The sequence below is a fragment of the Suricata suricatta genome, chromosome 15, assembly GCF_006229205.1.
Source record: "Suricata suricatta isolate VVHF042 chromosome 15, meerkat_22Aug2017_6uvM2_HiC, whole genome shotgun sequence".
In the NCBI taxonomy this organism is placed as follows: Eukaryota; Metazoa; Chordata; class Mammalia; order Carnivora; family Herpestidae; genus Suricata; species Suricata suricatta.
Genome location: NC_043714.1, coordinates 46,339,646 through 46,353,036, shown reverse-complemented (window position 1 = coordinate 46,353,036; position 13,391 = coordinate 46,339,646). Strand labels below are relative to the sequence as shown.

At 35.9% G+C, this 13,391-nt stretch overlaps 1 protein-coding gene across 1 annotated transcript in view; it reads right to left on the bottom strand.

The window, feature by feature from the left end:
* Positions 1-13,391, bottom strand: part of RIMS2 (regulating synaptic membrane exocytosis 2) — a 497,675-nt gene that overhangs the window by 395,204 nt on the left and 89,080 nt on the right. The gene's annotated exons all lie outside the window — the stretch shown is intronic.

The window sequence follows — 13,391 nt, the reverse complement described above, 5'->3', positions numbered from 1 at the left end:
AGCGAACTGGACTTGCACAGTACAAGCAAAACCTATCAACTCCAAATCATTGAGACAACTCTCAATTGGAGTGATCTGAAGAATCCCAACAGAAGGGGAAACTCTGGATGAGTGCTCTCACTAATTGTTTAAATCTGTTCCTCAGTCTGGACATTAGTTGGCTATAAAAACACTGAAATATTAGGAGTCTAGCAAATAACAGTAAGGCCAATTTTTATCTTTAAAATAAAACAAGAAAAAAGATACCTGAAAAAGGTATTATTTACTCATTAAAAATAAATAGTGATGAAACTGTTCACTTCCATTATTGTAAGAGAAATAAAAAATGTTTTAAAACTATAATTAACTCTGCTTAAAACTTAACAAAGCTGTAAATAATGTCACTCCCATCCTAAAAATAACAGAAGGCTAAATAATCTACACAATCATAACTTTTCTTGAGCCCATCAGGGAGTTGGGGATATAAGGCAAAGAAAGAATCTGCACTCCAGACAGCAGCAAGCTTCTCCAAAGAGATGAAGCAGGCTGCTTCAGCCCCTGCAGAGGAGAAGAGGAGAAAGAGGAGCCACCACACAGGCAGGAAAGAGGAAATCGGTTACAATTTTAACAAATTGTAAAAGGCTAGGTGCGGGCTAACAGGGCAGTTTGGAATAGCTGGGGGCCCAGACTCCAGGGAAGCTCACACCTACTAGCGAGCACTTTTCCACAGGCTTCTACTGGTTACTTATGAGGAAGATTGGGAGCAAGGTACAAGAACAAAGAACCTTTAGGGTATGCCTGTGCAGGTGCAAAGGAGGTACCTAGTGGCTACTGGGATACAGGCATAATTCCCCAGACTATCTCTCCTAAAAAAGCCAAAGCTATAAGCCACAGGGAGAAGAAGGAAACTCTGTAATCCCAGGGCAAAGGCAGAGAACTCCTGCAGCTAAAGAAAAGGTTAAAGGGAAAAAACCTCTACCTGTGAAAGAGAGACAGGAAACCATCTTCACCCAACATCCTATTCTCAAATCAACAGTCTTTCATAACTAGGGGAGGGGTGAAAATTCCTGTCCCAGACCTATCAGAGATAAAAGGCAGATTTACTTCCATGGGAATAAGGACCTAAGAACTCTGAGTCAGCCTCATCCATAGGACCCAAGTGGAAACGTCCCGTCAAAGTCGAAGGGTAGGAAAACAGAACAGAATACCCTTGCCCCTGCCACAAACCTAAAATCGAGAAATAAGCATCAATGGTTACTGCTGGGGAAGAGGCGAGAGAGCATAAGGAGAGACACACCCCTTCCCCCTCCCCCCACCTCGCCTCCAGCCCCCCATGGAATAAGTAGATGGAAACGACTGAAGGGGTAGCGAAACACTGAAAAAAACTTCTGGTACTCCTGCATCCATCCTAAACAGGATGCAGCAGTAGCCTGCTGTAAGAGCAATTAGAAGACAGAGATGCACTAAAGATAATGATGGCCACAACAAAGTCCAAACCTGTCTGAACCTCTGACTCTATGATGATTTAATTCCCAACACTAACAGTCTGAACAGAAAAGGCATGCCCACTTTCATAATACAATTTCAAAATACAATTCCAAACCATGAGACTCAGGAAAAAAGAGCAAGGAATAAACAACCCATTGTCAAGAGATAAAATGATTAATATAATTAGATTCAGAGATGACAAGAATGATGATATTATCATACAGATTTTTTTAAATGATTATAATTATTAAGATAAAAGAGCCACAGAAAAAGGTGGACAATAAGCAGGAACAGACAGGGTACTGAGGTAGAAAGATAGAACGTGTGAGAGTCATATGAAATGCTGGAAACAGAAGAGCCTGGGTGGCTCCGTCAGTTAAGAGTCTGATTCGTGACTTCAGCTCAGGTCACAATCTCATGGTTCATGGGATCAAGCCTTGTGCCAGGCTCCATGCTGACAGTGCAGAGCTTGATTGGGATTCTCTCTCCCCCAAAATAAATAAACTTAAAATTTTTTTTAAATACCCAAACAAAAAAAGAGTTGGAATAAAAAAAACAACATGCATAGCATCTAAGATCTACCATGTGAAACTGGCGTCTCAAGAAAAAGTAGAAAACAGAACAGAGGAAATATTTGAAGGGATAATCGCCAGAATTTTTCAAAATTAATGAAAACCACCAAATCACAGACACATGAACTTCTAAGAATCCTTTGTAGAACAACACGATATATACACACACCTAGACACAACATAGTCAAACTGCTAAAAACCAAAGAAAACTATAAAAGCAGCCAAAGAAAATGACACATTATATGTAGAGAGCCAATGATAAAAATTACAGAAGATTACCTTTCAGAGACTATGGAAGCTAGAACACTTTGTAGTAACATCCATATAAGGTACTGCAGACAGAAATCCTGTCAGCCCAAGATCCTATATGCAGTGAAATTATGCTTCAAAAAATAAAGGTAAAATAAAGACTTTTCAGGCAAAGAAATGTTGAAAGAATTTATTGTCAGAAGACATTAACCACAGGAATTTAAAGTAAGTTCTTTAGGCAGAAGGAGTATGATATTCCTTGAAAGGATCATATAGAATCTGGAACACATAAAAATATTAGTGCTTATATTAAAAAGGGGGAAAGTCTCAAATCAATTTCCAAAAAAAAGAAAGAAAATTAAACCCAAAGAAAGTATAAAAAAAGAAATCAATGAAATCAAATGATGCTTCTTAAAAAAATCGATAAGGGGCACCAGGGTGGCTCAGTCAGTTAAGCGTTCCACTCTTGGTTTCGGCTCAGGTCATGATCTCACAGTTCATGAGTTGGAGTCCTGCATCAGACTCTGCACTGACAGAACGGAGCCTGCTTAGAATTCTCTCTCCCTCTCTCAGTCCCTCCCCCACTCTTACTCTCTCTCCTCTCTCCCAAAAATAAATAAATGTTAAAAAAATCTAAAAAAAATGAACCTCAACTCATATGTCACACATTATACAAAAATTAACTCAATGCATTACATAACTGTAATAGATTACAGAACTAAATATAATGATTAAACTATAAAATTTATAGAAGAAAAAACTGAAGAAAATGGCCTTGGGTTAAATGAAGACTTCTTAGATAGGCTAGGTAAGTATTTCAATAAGAAGTAAGAAGTGAGAACCAGAAAGCAGCCATTGGCAATATGTAAATGAATGAGTGTGGCTATGTTCCAACAGAACATTATTTATAAGCATGAAATTTGAATTTCATGAAACTTTTATAGTCACAAAATGTCATTAAAGATTTTTTTTTTGTAGTTCAGTCGGTTAAGTGGCCAACTCTTGGTTTCAGTTCAGGTCAGCATCTCCAGGTTCATCTACTAGAGCCCCACATCAGGCTCTGTCCTGACTGACAGTGCAGAGGCTGCTTGGGATTCTCAGTCACCCTCTCTCTCTGCCCCCCCCCCCGCAGACACATGTGACTACCCACACACTCTCTCTCTTTCTAAAAATAAATATATAAATATTTTTTCAATCATTTTTAAGTGTAAAAACCATGGTTAACTCACCACTTACATAAAAACAGTATTTGGCCTGTAGGCCATAGTTTGCCCACTTCTAAACAGTAAGAGTTTATTCATATGACAGTCTACAAAGGCAGAGTTATAAGGACAGAAATCAGGTGAACAGTTGCTAGAGACTGGAGTAGAATAAGGGAACTAACTACAAATGGGCACAAGAAACTTTCTGGAGTGTAGGAAATGTTCTATATCTTGCTTATGGTAGTAGATATATAATTGTATGTCTTTTCAGAATTCACTGAAGGGTAAACCTCAAAGAGGTGAATTTTACCATAAGTAAATTATGACTCAAAAACCCTGACTTTACATAAGTAAATTATGACTCAAAAACCCTAACGTTAATAAAAGTTCCTTTCAAAGTGTTAACCTAAAGTGAGTAGGTAAATTAAACTCTATAAGTGAGTCTGGCCTATCTACTTAATTACAAACACATACTTCTTTCACACCTAATATCAATACATTTAAGTAGCTAATGACATTAGTTTTCTGTAACTTCAGGTAATACATTGTTTTATTTCTGATTATCTCCCATCAAGTTTGAATGAAGCTCTGCTAACACAAAACAAGCACCACTACAGGAAATTCAAGTCCATAAAACATGTGCCAAAGCGGGCTTGAGTTTAAGTGGACAAGTTGATGAGCTCTGCATCAGAGTTTCTCCTGCCATTTAGACGAATTCTCTTTCCATGTGTGAGACACACAGTACATTTCTATTGTATACCTGTTGATAAGCTTACGATCTCTAACATTCCTCTCAGTAAATGGTCCAGGAGGAAGAGGAATCAGGAGGAAGAGGAAAATTAGAACGAACAATGTTTGTTTCAGTTCTAGAGGCACATGGAGTACCAAGCAAATTACACAGTGAACAAAAAAGCAGAAGTCTAGTTCAGTGAACTGTGCGAAAATATAACATCTCCATGGAAATGGAAGCTCGAGCAAAGTTAGTAATCATGCATCCCTAAAAACAATTTAAAGGACTATCTGAAACCCTCTTATAGAGAACTGTAGAAATCCCAGGACTACAGCATGAAGGCTACAGGATGAAATCCGTGGTCCCAGCTGTGGGAAGAAAAGAGCTAAGCTGCAATCCAGGGAAGACACAAACACAACAGTTTGAGATAACAAGAGAAGATTTAGAGAGATTTTGTGTATTCATCCTTCCAGTCCTCTAAAATGAGAAACTACTGTATGTAGAAGTGGCGGTGTACAGGCAGATTCAGGAGCTCAACTGCATTCCTTGCCAAGAAGAGACTATCTTCTCTTCCCCTTCAGAAATACGCAAAACTCTCTCTCTGCTTCCTTGCCCCATTATTCTCCAACCACTCGCATCTGGTTTCCAGTCTGCTTACTAATTCTTACAACATTTATCAATGGTCTCCCTGCACCTAAAATTAGTGAACAAAGTTTTTAGTCTTGATCTTACTGAGTTTTTAACAATATTTGAAATTATTGCCCTCTTAGCTTTCATAGTGCTCTTTTCGTTTTCCCATATCTGTGGTCTTTCATGTTCTTTCTCCTTCGACGATCAAGACTCAGGCCCTCTTCTTTTCATTCTGTCGTATCTTCTTAGGCAGTCTTCTCCCATATCCAAAGCTTCAATTTTCACCTACATGTAAATTACTTATAAATGTAAATGTCCAGCTCAGACTTCTTCTCTGAGCTTTAAAATTCAATTGCCTACTCAACATCGTATCTGGAAGTCTCGATGCCACGTAAAATTCAATGTGTAAAACTGAACTCGTAACTTTCCTACACAAACTAGATTCCTTTCCAAGTGTTCCTTATTTCAGTAAATGGTGCCACCATTTAATTATATGGCCTGAAACCTAGAATTGTTCCGGAACTATCTCTCTCCCTCACATGCATAATTTATCACTAAGTCCTTTGTATTTTACTTCCTACATGTGTCTTAAATCCTTCGACTTGTCTCTATGTCCCCTGTCAATACCATAGGCTTTGTTACCATCAATATCCACCTGGTTTCCTAGCTAGGTTACTCACATCCACATTTCTCTCCTCAATCTCTTCTGCACACAGGAAAAACTACCTTTCCTAAAAGACACTGTTTAAATACTCAAGGGGTACCTGCGTGGCTCAGTCAGTTAAGCATCTGGCTTCGGCTCAGGTCATGATCTCACAGTTCGTGGGTTCGAGCCCCATGTCGGGCTCTGTGCTGACAGCTAGCTCAGAGCCTGGAGCCTGCTTCAGATTCTGTATCTCCCTCTCTCTCTAACCTTCCTCTGCTCATACTGTCTCTCTCTCTGTCTCTCAAAATAAATAAATAAAAATTTTTTTAAATAAATGAAAATAAAAATTAGAAAATAAAATACTCTAATGGCTTCTGATTGCTCTTGAGAGAGAGAGAGAGAGAGAGAGAGAGAGAGAGAGAGAGAGAGAGAAAGAAAGAAAGAAAGAAAGAAAGAAAGAAAGAAAGAAAGAAAGAAAGAAAGAAAGAAACAGACTTCTTATGAAGACCTACAAGTCTTGAATATTCTGACATACATTCCCTCTTCAACCTCCTGTTTTGCACAGTTTCTTTACCTTCACTCTGTTAAAGCTGTTCTGGCTTCCTTTCATCCTTCAGACTCATCACTTTGCACTTTAGACATGCTCTTGTCTCCACCTAGAACGGATTGCAATGCACTCTTTTCTACTGTTTTTTCCTTTTACTTTTTTTAAACCTAAGTATCCAGAATAGTTGATCATAAGCTTTGTGGCACTGATCCATGCTTGGCTTCTATTTTAATTAATTATTTTCCTTTCCTCAGAGTGATTTCCCTTCTATCGGGTAACCAGTCTTGTATATTTGCATAATGGCATTTTGCCATTTACTTATTTCTGCTTATGTTTGTCATTCAACTTTACATTTTTATATTTAAATCTAAATAAACTATATCATGTGTATGGTGCTCATGGTGTATCAGGTAGACAGGTACTATTGTCATTACTATTCTGCAGAGGAACCATTTTGCTCATGGTCACACAGATGGTAAATTGTTAAAACCAGAGCCAAATTTGGTGTTGCTCCAAAATGCATGCTTTAAACCACTACAGTTTTTGTATCTAGTTCATGCATTTTAATGGATGTATAATGTTCCGTTTAGGTAAGTCACATTTTATTCATCCATTTTTTTAAGTTGGCCCTTTGTAATTTATTACCATACAGTATGTCTGTAATGATATATTTATAAACCCATATACAGGCATACCTATATAATACTCATTTTATTGCACCTTGCAAATATTGCGTATTTTACAAATTGAAGGTTTATGCCCTGCATCGGGCAAGTCTATTGGCACCATTTCTCCAACAGCATTTGCTCACTTCATGTTTCTGAGTCATTTTGGTAATTCTCACAATATTTCAAACTTTTTTATTATTATTATTATTTGTTATGGAGATTGATCATCAATGATGAGTGCATTTATTAGCTATCAAGTATTTTTTAATTAAGGTATATACATTGTTATTTTTTTTAGACAGAATCCAAGTGCACACTATAGACTACAGTAGAGCACACACATAACTTTTATATGCACTTGGAATCCAAAAATTTTATTTGACTCACTTTCTTTCAATATTCACTTTACTGCAGTGATCTGGGACTGAACCCACAATAACTCTGAGGTAAGACAATGTTTTTCTCTGGTGTATATATAAAGGAAAACGGTACACATACTCAAGTTCACTAAATATTTTGAAACTGCTCTCCCAAGTGGCTTAACCCAGTTAGCATACCTGCAAGAAGGGTATGAAGGTTCCAGTTTTTGTTTATGTCAATGTGTAATATTATTTAACTTATAACATTTTTGCATTAGATATAAATTGATGTGCTTTGTTTTTTCAGTTCATGCTTTTCTGACTTCTAATAAAGTTCACACCATTGGACTGTCTCTCCTATGAATTGTCTATTCACTCCATCCTTACTTCAATTACAGCCAATACTCTGTTGGATTTCCTGTATCTTCCTTGAAGATTTGCAGTAGTATCCTATATAACCTATATGTTAATCATTTATGACTTAAGCAAAACTAACATCCTAATCTGACAATTGATTGTTAATTTTGTGCATGATGTCCTTTGTTAAACAGAAATCTTTAATTTGGACGTAGTCAAATACATCAATTTCTCCCTTCAGGATTTGTGGTTTCAGTGGCTGGCTATAAAAAAAGACTTATCCCTAAGTCAGTCACAAAAAATTCTGCAGTTTCTTCTAATAGCTTTATAATTTTGCCTCTCACATTTAGGCTTTTAATCGATCTGAAGTCTATTTTTATATGTGATGTGATGCAAGAATTTAATTTCAATCTTCTCCATATAGAGATTGCATTTTCCCAGCACCATTAAATAGTCCATCCTTTCTTCCACTTATTTGTGATGGCAATCTATCATATACTAAGTTCCCACATGTGCATAGGTCTATTTACAGACTCTATATTCTATTTCATTGATTTCTGTATTGTTCTTACTCCAGAACAAAGCTTTCAGAAATAAACCCCAAATACAATGAAGAGTCTAAAAGATCTTAAATATATAAATTTAAATATATAACTTTCCAATGATGTAGATCAGAGGTTAGCAAACTTTCTGTAACAAACTAAACAGGAGATATTTTAAGTCTTGTGGACTATAAGGCCTCTGTCACAACTACTCAGCTCTGCCCTTACGATGTGAAAGCAGCCACAGATAAGACAAAAACAAAAGTATGACTGTGTTCCAATAAAACTTTATTTACAGAAACAGGCAGTAGGAAGAATTTGACCCACAGGCCACATTTTGCAGAACCTGAATATAGACATAAAAGTAAAAAAATACCCTTTAATTTAAAACATTTATTACAAATAAATATGTAAAAGACAAACACAATATCAATTTACAAATATTGCTTTTTCCACTTATTTCATAAAACTATTTTACCCAAAATTTTTTTAAAGATTTTGTCTTTAAGTAATCTCTACCACCAAGGTGAGTCTTGAGCTCACAACCCCAAGATCAAGAGTCGCATGCTCTACCAACTGAGCCAGCCAGGGGCCCCTATTTTATCCAAATTTTCACATGTATTTTCCACACCAATGTCTCCATCATCACTAAAGCAATTCAATGCACTCAGTGTTTTCCAAAGTAAATTTTCTTCGCTTCTAAGTTACTTGAGAAATTGGAACTTTTTAATCTATCAGTTCCTGGAAATTCTGCTGTTCCTGATAATTTTATACCCAGCCACGGATGTTTTTGCTGCTGCTACTGCTGCTGCTCTTTTCTCACTCATCTCATAGATATGCTTTGATGATTCTCACAAGCTAACCATTTACATGACTCCTTCTTTAAAGTGATCTTTAAAAGGTTTATTTAGGGGCACCTGGGTAGCTCAGCTGGTTGAGCGTCCAACTTCAGCTCAGGTCATGATCTCACAGTGTGTGGGTTTAAGCCCTGCATCGGGCTCTGTGCTGACAGCTAGCTCAGAGCCTGGAGCCTGGTTTGGATTCGTCTCCCTCTCTCTCTGCCCCTCCCCTGCTCATGCTCTGTCTCTCTCTATATATCAAAAATTTAAAGATTTTTTACAGGTTTGTTTACTACAACTAGCAACACTAGCCATTGTGAGGTCATACCCCCAGGAATTTCTAGACTAATGATGGATTTCTTTATCTCTCCTTTCACAGATTCCATCAGGTAATCTCTATTGGGTATAAGTATATTTGTTTGTGGGCCTTTCAGGATAATGTATCCTCACCAAGCAGCACTTTGTAGTTCAAACTAAAGAAATCCTGGGCTTTCAAGATAAGACAGATGTTAACAGCTTAAAATAAAGCCATTTCCTTTTACTAGAGGGATAATCTCAGGAAAAAAAAATTTAAAGGAATGCCACATATTCCAGAATATATACGACCTGGGCCTTTGTAACTCATTTTGATATCTGGCGAAATGAATCCTCCTCTTTGCTCTTCTTTTTGATGTTTGGTTGGGGGTTTTTTTGTTTTGTTTCTGTTTTTTGGGTTTTGTGTTTTGTTTTGTTTGCTATTTGTAAACATTTTTCTTCCAATTCTTCAATTCCATTCTCTTGAAAATCTTTTCTACTGAAATTGCATTGCATTGGTAGATTAGTTTTAGGAGATTTGACATCTTTACAATGTTGAGTCTTCCCTCCTACTAATGCATTAGGTCTATTTACTGCTGATCCTCAAAAAACAGGAACCACTTATATAGTTTTACAGGTGAATTTTTTTAATGTTTTCTTTTTTTTATTTATTTTTGAGAGAGACAGACAGTGTGAGCAGGGGAGGGTCAGAGAGAGGAAGACACAGGATCCGAAGACAGGCTCCAGGCTCTGAGCTTGCTGTCAGTGCAGAACTCAATGCAGGGCTCAAACCCACAAACCATAAGATCATGACCTGAGCTGAAGTCAGACGCCTAACCGTCTGAGCCACCCAGGTGCCCTATACAGGTGAATTTTTTAACTCAAGTTTCTTCATCTTCTCATCTACTCCCAAGGAGTCCATAAATAGACCCATTTTTTTTTTCAATTTAAATGGCTCCCTTATTGCTCTATATTTTTGCTTGCATTATATTCTGTGCTTTTAAAAACATTATTTTGGGATGGAGTCTATAGGATTCACCAACTGGTTAAAGGCATCCATTTAAAAAACAGATTAAGGACCTCTATAAGAGACTCTCATGTTTTATGTACTGTTTCAGAAGAAAAGTAAAAGCAAGTTCCCCAACAATTTCATGAGGCCAATGTAACCATGACACTTTGTACCCTCCACTTCCATAATTCCTCATTATTCTCACTGCACTTCAACATTACTTCCTTGGAAAGGTATTCCTTAGCATCTCTGACTATGTCAAATCCCCCCATTAAGTATTTTCAAAGCACTATAGTATACTGCATTTCCACATCCTTCCTTTTATTCATATATGATTTTTTGATTAATGCCTATCTCTCTAATTAGAATATATAATTCATGAGAATTGTTTTGTTTGTTTCTGCCATCTATTTTAACCCACTGATAGGAATGATGCATGGCCTACAGCCAAGTTCTCAATAAATATTTACCAAATGTTTGAATTAATAATGAATAAACAAATGTGTATTGTGTATATACTATTTTATAAGGGATAGAGCAAAAATATTAAGTGGAATATGAACCGATCTTGTCATCAGTAAGATAGGCAAATATGAACAAGTACAAACATAAGATGAATATCAATAAACTATAATACAAGGAAAAATGAAACATATACTAAATAAATATGTACGAAAAATGGTATTGGAGCACAAAGAAAAAGGCATTAATTGTGGATGCTGTTGGCATGACTTCATAGAAGACTTCTATGACTTCACAGATGTTTTAGTTTTTAAATATCCTATACATCCTGGACTTCTTAAGGATATGCAAAATTGTGATAGACAGAAAATGAAGAATGATTCAACTGTTAGTATTTCATATGCAAAGCATGAAAACAGATGGAGAATTCAGGAAGTTGAGAGTATTGTCATTTGGCATAAAGTGTATTTGAGAAAAGAAGGGGAAGAGACATTTGGTAGAAAAAGCTGGAGAGGCAGCCTGGGTGAGAATATCTTGACTTCCTTGCTAAGAACCATTTCCCATATAATCTGATATTCAACTTAGTTTGTCACATCACAAGTTAATGAAATCAGTAACACACAAAGGAGAAATATCATAAAATTATCTCAAATAAATCATATATTTGGCTTTCCTTTTATGCTAAAAATACTTCTCCAAAATAATTTGTAACAATTACACACACACACAAAAACCCACACTGAAATACTCTTTATACTAAAATTCAAATGAAGTTCTTTAGATAATAATTCTTTATCTTTAATATGTATCTTTAATATAAATGACTTTGTTTTTCTGCTTCATGATAACCAATATTGAATAACCAATAACCAAAAGACAATGAAATTCAGAAAGTCTATTTCCAAAAAAAAACTAACAAACAAACACATTTTCTATAATCACCAGATATAGAATCTTTGGAATTGAAATGATTATTTCATTCACAAGTGAAATCATCTTGATGTTAGAAACTGAGGTTTAAAATAAGTAAAAGAAGTAAAAGTACACTCATAGTTTACTACTGACATTAGGAAATGATTTGTCTTCAATATAATACCATTCTCTGATGTTGAGGGGAAAGTGCATTTCGTTGCTTCTCTGAAATATGTATCTTAAATAAAAGTATTCTTTATGTCTGAGCTTAAACTTGGTTGGTTCTTTTCCTTATTGAAGAAGCATTTGCTCCCCCATGTTCTTTGTTACCTATGGTACAATGTTTTAGTATTAAGGTATTGGCTGAGTGTCTATCCTTTTTATCTTAAAGGAACTATACTTATGTATCAAATTATCAAATACAAAACTAATATTTCTATATTCTCACTCTTCTTAACTATGATTATTAGTCCAAGGTTTAAGTTGGAAACATATTTATAAAGTTTTTTTTAATAGCCCATTATCTGTGGGGTGCCTGGGTGGCTCAGTCAATTAGGTGTCTGACTTCGACTCAGGCCATGATCTCTAATAGCTCAGAGCCTGAAGCCTGCTTCAGATTCTTTGTCTCCTTCTCCTCTGCCCCTCCTTCGCCCATGCGCTGTGTCTCTCTCTTTCTCAAACATAAATAAACATTAAAACCAAAAAACAGCCCAAATCTGTGAACCTCTAACCTCAATGTAGGACTTGATTATTTAAAAAAAAATGAAATATTAAAATAAATATCATTTTAACATCGATTTTCATCAGAGAATGAATTTAAAGTAGAGCCTTCTACAAGTTCATGGCATGCAGTTATGGAATGTTATCATTAAGTGTAGTCACACACTTTTTTTAGAGTGTTTTTCAAACTGCAGAGTACAGCCCAATACTAGGACACAAAATCAATTTAGCTGGCCAAGACTCACAATTTTTTAATAAATAGATCAGCACATTGGAAGGAGTGCAAGTAAGCATTTCATGCAAACCTTGTTTCTAATATGCGTTAAAATTTATATGTATTATGTGTATACTGGGTTATAGTGCAAAATAGATTTCTTTTTATCAATGAAGTTTAAAAAAAAGAAGTATGAAAGCCACTGCATTACTCATCAGCTGAAAGAATTAATGTCCTTTTATGATAAAAGGACAAACATGTGCCACATACATGGCCATCCCAGTCACCTAGCAGCTCTCTGACCAGAACTTCTACACAGCTCCCGAAGTAACTATAATAACCCTAATGTTTGTTATAAAATACAAATCTGACCATATCATCCTATGTGCTGTTCCTCCCTTTCTTGGCCAAATGCAGAGGCACCAAAACACTGAACAGTAGGGCATGCTCAAGAAATAGTACCTACACCATTACCAAATAAATAACCAGGAAACTAGAAACTAATGACCCAGACCTAATGCTTTGCTTTATTATTTGAAAATATTTTAAAATAGCTTAAGTACTTCACTTTCACAAATAACCACAAAATTGTCCTCCAAAGCAATAGGAAATAATAATGGCAACAGAATATATATAGCAGCACTAATCATAATAACCCAAAATTGGAAAAACCTGATTGATATGCATATCGATAGTAAAACAGGTAAATAAATTGTAGTATATTCAGATACTAGAGCACCATACAGCCATGAGAATGAATGAAATACAACTACATGTGATCATTTAGATGAATCTTCACAAATATTATGTTGAACAAAATAGCACAGATCCAACAGAATATATACTACATGACCCCATTTGTATAAGACATATATATTTATATAATCTATACTGCTAGATAAAAGGATGAAGGAAAGTAATCTTCTCTGGAAGGGGGTATGAGAAAGAGATACTGGAGGGCTGGTGATGTAC